Below are 11,239 nucleotides of genomic sequence, written 5' to 3' on the forward strand. Positions count from 1 at the left end.
GCTTCATACCAACAATCTCCGTGGGATCGACCCTTACCCACGTAAGGTTTTATTACTTGGACGACCCAGTGCACTTGCTGGTTAGTTGTGCGAAGTTGTGAAGTTATGTTTGGACCATGGTATTGTGCACCAGTTGTTGGCGCCATTGCCAGGGAGAGAACGAACAACAAATTTTACAACCTCTGAGTAACAATTTCGCATACCAAGTTTTTGGCACCGTTGCCGGGGATTGTTCGAGTTTGGACAACTGACGGTTCATCTTGTTGCTCAGATTAGGTAACTTTCTTTTCGTTTTCTTTTCAAAAAAAAAATTCCTTTTGTTTTCGTAAATTATTCAAAATTTTTAAGAATGAATTCTAGTGTTTCATGATGATTTGTTGAATCTTGGCTGGCTGTAAAGCCATGTCTAAATTCCTTTGGACTGAGGATTCAACTAATCACTTCAATGCATGTAATAGCATACTAAAGCTTGGCTGGCTATTAAGCCATGCCTAACCCTCAGATTGGAGCTTTAGACTAAGAGTACAAGATTCCTCGAATTCATATTAAAAATTTTGAAATCCTTATTTTCTTTTCAAATAATTTTCGAAAAATACAAAAAAAAAATTTCTAAAATCATAAAAATCAAAAATATTTTGTGTTTCTTGTTTGAATCTTGTGTCAAATTATAAGTTTGGTGTCAATTGCATCTCCATTTGCACTTTTCGAAAAATGCATTCATGCATTGCATTCATCATGATCTTCAAGTTGTTCTTGATAACCCTTCTTGATTGATCTTCATATTATATTGTTTTGTGTTGTATGTTGTTTTTCATATGCATTCTTGCATTCATAGTGTCTATACATGAAAAATCTCTAAGTTTGGTGTCTTGCATGTTTTCTTTGCATATAAAAATTTTCAAAAATATGTTCTTGATGTTCATCATGATCTTCAAAGTGTTCTTGGTGTTCATCTTGACATTCATAGCATTCTTGCATGCATTCATTGTTTTAATCCAAAATTTTCATGCATTGAGTCTTTTTCATGTTTTTCTCTTTCATCATTAAAAATTCAAAAATAAAAAAAATATCTTTCCCTTTTTCACTCATAAATTTTCGAAAATTTGAGTTGACTTTTTCAAAACTTTTTAAGATTTAGTTGTTTCTTATGAGTCAAATCAAATTTTCAATTTAAAAATCTTATCTTTTTCAAAATCTTTTTCAAAAATAATATCTTTTTCATTTTTCTTATTTATTTTCGAAAATTTTAAAAATATTTTTCAAAAATCTTTTTCTTAAGTTTATATCATATTTTTGAAAATATCATCAACAATTAATGTTTTGATTCAAAAATTTCAAGTTTGTTACTTGCTTGTTAAGAAAGATTCAAACTTTAAGTTCTAGAATCATATCTTGTGATTACTTGTGAGTCAAGTCATTAATTTTGATTTTTAAAAATCAACTCTTTTTCAAAACTATTTTTTATCATAACTTTCTATCATATCTTTTTAAAGCATATCTTTTTCAAAAATTTGATTTTAAAATATCTTTTCTAACTTCTTATCTTCTTATGTTTTCAAAATTGATTTTCAAATCTTTTTCAACTAACCACTTAACTTCTTATTTAATTCTTATCTTTAGTAAAACTGCCCAACTAACTTTTTACCTTTAATTTTCGAAAATACCTTCCTCTTTTTCAAAAATTCTTTTTAATTAATTAATTGTTTCAATTTTTAATTTTAATTTTAACTTTATCTTAATTTTTGAAAATCATTAACTCTTTTTCAAAATAAATTTTCGAAATTCCCTCTCCCTCATCTTCTTCTATTTATTTAATTACTTACTAACACTTCTCTTCATCTCATATCTCTGCTCTCCTCACCCTTGTGTTTGGATTCTCCTCCCTTCTCTTTCCTTACATTACGTTCTTTTCTTCTTCTACTCACACAAAGGGATCTCTATACTGTGACATAGAGGATTCCATATTTTCTTTGTTATTCCCTTCTTTGTCATATGAGCAGGAGCAAGGACAAGAACATTCTTGTTGAAGCAGATCCTGAACCTGAAAGGACTCTAAAAAGGAAACTAAGAGAAGCTAAAATACAACAATCCAGAGACAACCTTACAGGAATTTTCGAACAGGAAGAGGAGATGGCAGCCAAAAATAATAATAATGCAAGGAGGATGCTTGGTGACTTTACTGCACCTAATTCCAACTTACATGGAAGAAGCATCTCCATCCCTACCATTGGAGCAAACAATTTTGAGCTTAAGCCTCAATTAGTTTCTCTAATGCAACAAAACTGCAAGTTTCACGGACTTCCATCTAAAGATCCTTTTTAGTTCTTAACTGAATTCTTGCAGATATGTGATATTGTTAAGACTAATGGAGTAGATCCTAAAGTCTACAGGCTCATGCTTTTCCCGTTTGCTGTAAGAGACAGAGCTAGAGTGTGGTTGGATTCTCAACCCAAAGATAGCCTGAACTCTTGGGATAAGCTGGTCAAGGCTTTCTTAGCCAAGTTCTTTCCTCCTCAAAAGCTGAGTAAACTTAGAGTGGATGTTCAAACCTTCAGACAAAAAGAAGGTGAATCCCTCTATGAAGCTTGGGAGAGATACAAGGAACTGACCAAAAAGTGTCCTTCTGACATGCTTTCAGAATGGACCATCCTGGATATATTCTATGATGGTCTGTCTGAATTAGCTAAGATGTCATTGGATACTTCTGCAGGTGGATCCATTCACCTAAAGAAAACGCCTGCAGAAGCTCAAGAACTCATTGACATGGTTGCTAATAACCAGTTCATGTACACTTCTGAAAGGAATCCTGTGAGTAATCGGACGCCTCAAAAGTAGGGAGTTCTTGAAATTGATACTCTGAATGCCATATTGGCTCATAACAAAATATTGACTCAGCAAGTCAATATGATTTCTCAAAGTCTGAATGGAATGCAAGATGCATCCAACAGTACTCAAGAGGCATCTTCTGAAGAAGAAGCTTATGATCCTGAGAACCCTGCAATAGCAGAGGTAAATTATATGGGTGAACCTTACGGAAACACCTATAACCCCTCATGGAGAAATCACCCAAATCTCTCATGGAAGGATCAACAAAAGCCTCAACAAGGCTTTGATAATGGTGGAAGAAACAGGTTTAGCAATAGCAAGCCTTTTCCATCATCCACTCAGCAACAGACAGAGAATTCTGAGCAGAATCCATCTAGCTTAGCAAATTTAGTCTCTGATCTATCTAAGGCCACTGTGAGTTTCATAAATGAAACAAGGTCCTCTATTAGAAATTTTGAAGCACAAGTGGGCCAGCTGAGTAAAAGAATCACTGAAACCCCTCCTAATACTCTCCCAAGCAATACAGAAGAGAATCCAAAAGGAGAGTGCAAGGCCATTGAATTAATTACCATGGTCGAACCTGTAAGGGAGATTGAGGATGGGAATCCCAGTGAGGAAGACCTCCTGGGACGTCCAGTGATCAATAAGGAATTTTTCTTTGAGGAACTAAAGGAATCTGAGGCTCATCTAGAGACCATAGAGATTCCATTAAACCTCCTTATGCCCTTCATGAGCTCTGATGAGTATTCCTCTTCTGAAGAGAATGAGGATATTACTGAAGAGCAAGTTACCAAGTTCCTTGGTGCAATCATGAAGCTGAATGCCAATTTATTTGGTAGTGAGACTTGGGGAGATGAACCTCCCCTGTTCACCAATGAACTAAATGCATTGGATCAACTGAGACTGCATCAGAAGAAACAGGATCCTGGAAAGTTCCTAATACCTTGTACCATAGGCACCATGACCTTTGAGAAGGCTCTATATGACCTTGGGTCAGGAATAAACCTCATGCCACTCTCTGTAATGAAGAAACTGGGAATCTTTGAGGTACAAGCTGCTAAAATCTCATTAGAGATGGCAGACAATTCTAGAAAACAGGCTTATGGACAAGTAGAGGACATATTAGTAAAGGTTGAAGGCCTTTACATCCCTGCTGATTTCATAATCCTAGATACTGGGAAGGATGAGGATGAATCCATCATCCTTGGAAGACCTTTCCTAGCCACAGCAAGAGCTGTGATTGATGTTGACAGAGGTGAATTAGTCCTTCAATTGAATGAGGACTTCCTTGTGTTTAAAACTCAAGGTCACCTTTCTGTAAACATGGAAAAGAGGCACAGTAAGCTTCTCTCAAAACAGAGTCAACCAGAGCCCCCACAATCAAACTCTAAGTTTGGTGTTGGGAGGCCTCAGCCAAACTCTAAGTTTGGTGTTGAACTCCCATATCCAAACTCTAAGTCTGGTGTTGGGAAGTCTATAAAATTGACCTGATCACCTGTGTGGCTCCATGAGAGCCCACTGTCAAGCTATTGACATTAAAGAAGCGCTTGTTGGGAGGTAACCCAATTTTTATTTATCTAATTTTATTTTTATTATTCTTTCATGTTTTATTAGGTTCATGATCATGTAGAGTCACAAAATAAATAGAAAAACCAAAAACAGAATCAAAAACAGCAGAAGAAAAATCACACCCTGGAGGAAGGGCTTACTGGCATTTAAACGCCAGTAAGAAGCATCTGGCTGGCGTTCAACGCCAGAACAGAGCATGGATCTGGCGTTGAATGCCCAAAACAAGCAGCATCCTGGCATTCAGACGCCAAGAATGCACACTGAGGAAAGCTGGCGCTGAACGCCAGAAACAAGCATAGAACTGGCGTTCAATGCCAGAAACATGCTGCATCTGGGCGTTGAACGCCCAGAACAAGCATCAGTTCGGCGTTTAAACGCCAGAATTGCATGCAAAGGTGTTTTACATGCCTAATTGGTGCAGGGATGTAAATCCTTGACACCTCAGGATCTGTGGACCCCACAGGATCCCCACATATCTCCACTCACCTTACCTCCTCATAATCCTATATCACTCTTTCCCAAGAACCATTTACCACTCACATCCATTACTCCCCTAAAACCATCATACAACCCACCTACACCCACCCACTCAAATTCAAACCATCAACTCACCTCCATATCTTCTTCTTCTTCTACTATTCTTTCTTCTTTTGCTCGAGGGCGAGCAATATTCTAAGTTTGGTGTGGTAAAAGCATAGCTTTTTTGTTTTTCCATAACCATTGATGGCACCTAAGGCCAGAGAAACCTCTAGAAAGAGAAAAGAGAAGACAAAAGCTTCCACCTCCAAGTCATAGGAGATGGAGAGATTCATCTCAAGGGTCTATAGCTCAGTGGTAGAATATTTGACTGCAAATCAAGAGATCCCTGAGATACCTCAGGGGACACATTTTCCTCCACACAATTATTGGGAGCAATTAAGGGTGGAACATCAAGAGCACTCAATCATCCTCCATGAAATTAGAGAAGATCAAAAAGCTATGAGGGAGGAGCAACAAAGACAAGGAAGAGACATAGAAGAGCTCAAGGACATCATTGGTTCCTCAAGGAGAAAATGACACCATCACTAAGGTGGACTCATTCCTTGTTCTTAAACTTTCTGTTTTTCGTTTTCTTATGTTAAATGTTTATCTATGTTTGTGTCTTTATTACATGATCATTTGTGTCTAACTGTCTATGCCTTAAAGTAGTGAATACGAATCCATCACCTCTCTTAAATGGAAAAATGTTTTAATTACAAAAGAACAAGAAGTACATGAGTTTCGAATTTATACTTGAACTTAGTTTAATTATTTTGATGTGGAGACAATACTTTTTGTTTTCTGAATGAATGCTTGAACAGTGCATATGTCTTTTGAAGTTGATGTTTTAGAATGTTAAATATGTTGGCTCTTGAAAGAATGATGAACAGGAGACATGTTATTTGATAATCTAAAAAATCATAAAAATGATTCTTGAAGCAAGAAAAAGCAGTGAATACAAAAGCTTGCAGAAAAAAAAGAAAGAAAAAAAATGGCGAAAAAAAAAATAAAAAAGAGAAAAAGCAAGTAGAAAAAGCCAAAAGCTCTTAAAACCAAAAGGCAAGAGCAAAAAGCCAATAACCCTTAAAATCAAAAGGCAAGGGTAAATAAAAAGGATCCCAAGGCTTTGAGCATCAATGGATAGAAGGGCCTAAAGGAATAAAATCTTGGCCTAAGCGACTAAACCAAGCTGTCCCTAACCATGTGCTTGTGGCGTGAAGGTGTCAAGTGAAAACTTTAGACTGAGCGGTTAAAGTCAAGGTCCAAAGCAAAAGAAGAGTGTGCTTAAGAACCTTGGACACCTCTAATTGGGGACTTTAGCAAAGCTGAGTCACAATCTGAAAAGGTTCACCCAATTATGTGTCTGTGGCATTTATGTATCCAGTGGTAATATTGGAAAACAAAGTGCTTAGGGCCACGGCCAAGACTCATAAAGTAGTTGTGTTCAAGAATCAACGTACTGAACTAGGAGAATCAATAACACTATCTGAATTCTGAGTTCCTATAGATGCCAATCATTCTGAACTTCAAAGGATAAAGCGAGATGCCAAAACTATTCAAGAGGCAAAAAGCTACAAGTCCCGCTCATCTTATTGGAGCTATGTTTCATTGATATTTTGGAATTTATAGTATATTCTCTTCTTTTTATCCTATTTGATTTTTAGTTGCTTGGGGACAAGCAACAATTTAAGTTTGGTATTGTGATGAGCGGATAATTTATACGCTTTTTGGCATTGTTTTTAGTATGTTTTTAGTAGGATCTAGTTACTTTTAGGGATGTTTTTATTAGTTTTTATGTTAAATTCACATTTCTGGACTTTACTATGAGCTTGTGTATTTTTTTGTGAGTTCAGGTATTTTCTGGCTGAAATTGAGGGACTTGAGCAAAAATCAGATTCAGAGGTAGAAGAAGGACTGCTGATGTTGTTGGATTCTGACCTCCCTGCACTCAAAGTGGATTTTCTGGAGCTACAGAACTCAAAATGGTGAGCTTCTAATTGCGTTGGAAAGTAGACATCCAGAGCTTTCCAGAAATATATAATAATCCATACTTTAGCCGAGTTTAGATGATACAAAAGGGCGTTGAACGCCAGTTCTACGCTGTAGTCTGGAGTTAAACGCCAAAAACACGTCACGAACCAGAGTTGAACGCCAAAAACACGTTACAACTTAGCGTTCAACTCCAAAAGAAGCCTCTACACGTGTAAACTTCAAGCTCAGCCCAAGCACACACCAAGTGGGCCCCGGAAGTGGATTTATGCATCAATTACTTACTTCTGTAAACCCTAGTAACTAGTTTAGTATAAATAGGACTTTTTACTATTGTATTTTCATCTAGGGATCATCTTTGATCAGTTTTATGCTATCTTAGACCTTCATGGGGGCTTGCCATTCGGCCATGCCTGAACCATTATCACTTATGTATTTTCAAACGGTAGAGTTTCTGCACTCCATAGATTAAGGTGTGGAGCTCTGCTGTTCCTCATGAATTAATACAAAGTACCACTGTTTTTCTATTCAATTCAACTTATTCCGCTTCTAAGATATCCATTCGCACTTCAACATGAATGTGATGATCGTGACAGTCATCATCATTCCCTATGAACACGTGCCTGACAACCACTTCCGTTCTACCTTAGATTGAATGAGTATCTCTTGGATTCCTTAATCAGAATCTTCGTGGTATAAGTTAGAACCCATGGATAGCCATTCCTGAGATTCGGAAAGTCTAAACCTTGTCTGTGGTATTCCGAGTAGGATCTGGGAAGGGATGGCTGTGATGAACTTCAAACTCGCGAGTGCTGGGCGTAGTGACAGACGCAAAAGGATAGTAAATCCTATTCCAGTATGATCGAGAACCTCCAGATGATTAGCCATGCCGTGACAGAGCATTTGGACCATTTTCACAGAGAGGATGGGATGTAGCCATTGACAATGGTGATGCCCTTACAGAAAGCTTGCCATGGAAAGGAGTAAGACTGATTGGATGAAGACAGCGGGAAAGCAGAGATTCAGAGGAACGAAAGCATCTCTATACGCTTATCTGAAATTCTCATCAATGATATGCATAAGTATTTTTATCTTTACTTTCTATTTATTTATTATTATTATTATTCGAAAACTCTATAACCATTTGATATCCGCCTGACTGAGATTTACAAGGTGACCATAGCTTGCTTCATACCAACAATCTCCGTGGAATCGACCCTTACTCACGTAAGGTTTTATTACTTGGACGACCCAGTGCACTTGCTGGTTAGTTGTGCGAAGTTGTGAAGTTATGTTTGGACCATGGTATTGTGCACCAGTTGTTGGCGCTATTGCCAGGGAGAGAACGAACAACAAATTTTACAACCTCTGAGTAACAATTTCGCATACCAAGCATCCGTTTTAATGAAGGGAGATTCAAAACTGCATTCCATGAACTCGAATTTGAACAGATAAAGCTCAAATAGATATTGCCTGAGTTAACATTCCAGTTCAACGATGATGAGTGCCCACAGATTCGAGAGAAGATTGAACAAAGGGGTTGGCAAAGGCTCATGAACCCAAAAGCAAAGATAAATGCAAACCTCATCAAAGAGTTCTATGCAAATGTGGTCAGAGAAGACAAAACCAAGGCCCCCACCTTCAAAAGTTATGTGAGAGGAACAGAGGTGGACTTCAGCCCCAATGCAAAAACAAGGATTCTTCAGCTGAAATCGCCACATTTTGATGAGCCCAGTTATCATGTAAGAATAAGTAATGGCCCCGACAATGATGAACTAGAAGAAATTGTGAACGATATGTGTGTTATAGGATCCGACTGGGAAAGGTATTCGGATAGGAGACCCCGGTTCATCAGGAGAGGAGTCCTCATCCCGGAAGCCAAGGGATGGTTTGAGCTCGTGAGGAGATCTATCCTCCCAGCCGCGAACGATTCTGAGGTTAACACTACCCGAGCTACTATGGTACATTGCTTAATAAAGGGTGGAGGCATCAATGTGCATGAAATTATAGCTGAGGGGATTCAAGAGTCAGCCGAGAAGAATGATCCAGGTGCTAGACTTTGGTACCCCAGCACCATCCTTAGACTGTGTACAAAAGCCAAGGTAGTCTTCGAGGACAGAAATCCAAATTGGATAAACCCTGGGAGGTTAGTTACGCTATAGCGTATAACTTATGTGGCACTCGCCCAACAACAAAGAAGGCCTCAAATAGGGAAAAGAACATCACAAGAAGGACCTCACCGAAGAATCTCATAAAGAAGAATACCAGCAAGAAGAGTACTATGATCCAACCAACATAAACTTGAATCACATTCACGGAGCCATTGAGGAGCTAGCAAGGAGTTATATGGAGGGACAAGAACAACAACTGCACATTCAAGCCTAAAGGATGGATCGTCAAGAAGAACTCCTTTCTAATTGGATGAATCAACAAGGGGAGTGGCAGAAACAGCAAATGGAACACTACTCCCAGCTCACTCAAGCCATCAATCAAGTGACTGAAAGGCAAGAGCGTCAAGACAAACACCTTCAAGAACTCAACCAACGTCAGCTAGCTCAGACGAAGGCATTCAATGAGTTCAGCGTACTTAATGAAGGACGGCAACCACATATGGAAGAGTTCAACATAAACACTCAAGCCAAGTTGAACTATATGTCTAGGCATATGCATAATCTACACTCTGCAATCCCTAGGTATGATGCAGTCCAAAAAGATCTAACAGAACAAGAGGAAGGTGAAACAGCAAAAGGAAACATTGAAAAAGAAGATGGAAGATGCTGGCTTCTGAAAAAAGCTAATTGGAAAAAGCAAGGGAGGTGGGGGTTCAAGCACTCAAGAAAAACACAAAGAGGACAAACAAGAGGAAGAGCATGAGCACCCCCATGAGTAAAAGGTGGTGGAGTTCTCTCATTGTCCCATCTTTTTCAAGTTTTAAATAAGGAAAATCAGGTATGAAATAGAACATGTTTCCATGGTAGTTTAGGATTTTAAATTCTGCCTTTAAGTTTTCATTGCTTAGGTCTATGCTTGCTAGTCTAATGTCACTACTGCATTCTCACCTTGCTTACTTGTATGCTTGTCCTTTAAGTCAAATAAAAAGAGATGTTATGAAAGACCAGAGTGATGTTCAAATTGTGGAGTAAGTTCTTAAGCTTGTGGTGTAGTAATTACTTAGCTAAGTTGGTTCACCAACAAGGTAGGAAGGCAACTATCTGTCCTAAATCATATGCTTGAAACACGCCCCATGAGACTAGCTAAATAACAAGATCCTAATAAGAAAAGGGGAAAGAATGAAAGTTGAGAAATAAAGAAAAAGAGTAAGAAATAAGGCTAGGCACCAAGGGTTGAATCTTAAGGCATGTGTCTGTGGTGCTCCTGTGCAAAGGATATACTTGGATGAATAAGCTCTCAGGGGTGCCTTATCACTTGGTAACTTGGGTTAACTAACCCGAGATTATCAGCTGAAAGTCCACTATCAAGAGTAACCCTTGCTACAGAGCACTTAGTAACCCAAAGAGGTGCTGGACACCAAGGTCTCAAGAATAAAAATAACAAACCATGTGCCTGTGGTGTGAATGTATGGGGGAAAGAGACTTGAGGGAGTAAGTCTTTAGGGGTGTCTTAACACCTAGCACCTTGAACCAACTGGTTCGGGAGTGCTGGCTGAAAGCTTATATTAAAGAGTCGCCCCCTTACAGAGCACATAATCTAAAGAACACAATCAAACCCTGAAAAGACAAAGGGATCAATGAATAAAAGTCTCATAGGGTACAATCAAGTGAGTATTCCAGGGCATGGTAAAGGTCTGAAAGCCAATGAAGGAATGAACCTAAGTTGCTATGCATGAAACCCCATAAAACCAAGGACATGACTTCCACAATAATGACTCATTTCTCTTGTCATTTCATTCATCATTCTCAGGTTCGAGTACTTGCTTAGGGACAAGCAAGTTTTAAGTTTGGTGTTGTGATGCCAGGGCATTTTGGCCAGTTTCACTGACCTTTTCTTTACTGTTTTAGGGTAGTTTCATGCATTTTCTTAGTTAATAAGTAAGTTTTGGGTAGATAATCACTTACATCTTGATTCAAGCAAACATTGTGAATTTCATGTGATTTTATGAGAATTATGCAAAAATTGAATGACAAATTGGATAATGCATGTCTCATAACTTGGATTAGAGCTTTGATGCACTTTATTTGCTTGATTTCAGGACAAAAGAAGCAAGGAAGAGCCACATTAGCAGCCACGTTAATCTAATTAACGTGACCACTAACGTGGAATGGGAATAAACTTGCAACGTTAATGAGAAAAGTGATTTCCAATAACGCCTTCGAAA

General features: G+C 38.2%; 1 non-coding gene across 1 annotated transcript; it reads right to left on the bottom strand.

Moving 5' to 3' along the window:
• Positions 1-2,526: 2,526 nt before the first annotated feature.
• Positions 2,527-2,634, bottom strand: LOC112753808 (small nucleolar RNA R71). Its single transcript, XR_003178173.1, has one exon. It is a non-coding gene; the product is annotated as a small nucleolar RNA R71 (small nucleolar RNA).
• Positions 2,635-11,239: the final 8,605 nt, after the last annotated feature.

This window comes from Arachis hypogaea, chromosome 15 (assembly GCF_003086295.3).
Source record: "Arachis hypogaea cultivar Tifrunner chromosome 15, arahy.Tifrunner.gnm2.J5K5, whole genome shotgun sequence".
Classification (NCBI taxonomy): Eukaryota; Viridiplantae; Streptophyta; class Magnoliopsida; order Fabales; family Fabaceae; genus Arachis; species Arachis hypogaea.